This window comes from Bison bison, unplaced genomic scaffold (genome assembly GCF_000754665.1).
Source record: "Bison bison bison isolate TAMUID 2011002044 unplaced genomic scaffold, Bison_UMD1.0 scf7180017864035, whole genome shotgun sequence".
NCBI classification, from domain to species: domain Eukaryota; kingdom Metazoa; phylum Chordata; class Mammalia; order Artiodactyla; family Bovidae; genus Bison; species Bison bison.
Genome location: NW_011494607.1, coordinates 1,256,140 through 1,257,709, shown reverse-complemented (window position 1 = coordinate 1,257,709; position 1,570 = coordinate 1,256,140).

The window sequence follows — 1,570 nt, the reverse complement described above, 5'->3', positions numbered from 1 at the left end:
CACACCATCATGATTATCTGGGTCATGAAGATCTTTTTTGTACAGTTCTTCTGTGTATTCTTGCGACCTATTCTTAATATCTTCTGCTTCTGTTAGGTCCATACCATTTCTGTCCTTTATTGAACCCATCTTTGCATGAAATGTTCTCTTGGTATCTCTAATTTTCTTGAAGAGATCTCTAGTCTTTCCCATTCTGTTGTTTTCCTCTATTTCTTTGCATTGATAGCTGAGGAAGGCTTTCTTATCTCTCCTTGCTATTCTTTGGAACTCTGCATTCAGATGGGTGTATCTTTCCTTTTCTCCTTTGCTTTTCACTTCTCTTCTTTACACAGCTATTTTTAAGGCCTCCTCAGACAGCCATTTTGCTTTTTTATATTTCTTTTCCATGGGGATGGTCTTGATTCCTGTCTCCTGTATAATGTCATGAACCTCCATCCATAGTTCATCAGGCACTCTATCAGATCTAGTCCCTTAAATCTATTTCTCACTTCCACTGTATAGTCATAAGGGATTTGAATTAGGTCATATCTGAATGGCCTAGTGGTTTTCCCCACTTTCTTCAATTTCAGTCTGAATTTGGCAATAAGGAGTTCATGATCTGAGCCACAGTCAGCTGCCCGTCTTATTTTTGCTGACTGTATAGAGCTTCTCCATCCTTGGCTGCAAAGAATATAATCAATCTGATTTCAGTGTTGACCATCTGGTGATGTCCATGTGTAGAGTCTTCTCTTGTGTTGTTGGAAGAGGGTGTTTGCTATGACCAGTACATTCTCTTGGCAGAACTCTAAATATTAGCCTTTGCCCTGCTTCATTCTGTGCTCCAAGGCCAAGTTTGCCTGTTACTCCAGGTGTTTCTTGATTTCCTACCTTTGCATTCCAGTCCCCTATAATGAAAAAGACATCTTTTGGGGGTTTTAGTTCTAGAAGGTCTTGTAGGTCTTCATAGAACTGCTCAACTTCAGGTTATTCAGTATTACTGATCGGGGCATAGACTTGGATTACCATGATATTGAATGGTTTGCCTTGGAAATGAACAGAGATCATTCTGTCATTTTTAAGATTGCATACAAGTACTGCATTTTGGACTCTTTTGTTGACTATGATGGCTACTCCACTTCTTCTAATGGATTCTTGCCCACAGTAGTAGATATAATGGTCATCTGAGTTAAATTCCCCCATCCCAGTCCATCTTAGTTCGCTGATTCCTAAAATGTCAATGTTCAGTCTTGCCATCTCCTGTTTGACCACGTCCAATTTGCCTTGATTCGTGGACCTAATATTCCAGGTTCCTAGGCAATATTGCTCTTTACAGCATCAAACCTTCCTTCTATCACCAGTCCCATCCACAACTGGGTGTTGTTTTCACCTTGGCTCCATCCCTTCATTCTTTATGGAGTTATTTCTCCACTGATCTCCAGTAACATATTGGGCACCTACTGACCTGGGGAGTTTCTCTTTCAGTATCCTATCATTTTGCCTTTTCATACTGTTCATGGGGTTCTCAAGGCAAGAATACTGAAGTGGTCTGCCATTCCCTTCTCCAGTGGACCACATTCTGTGAGACCTCTCC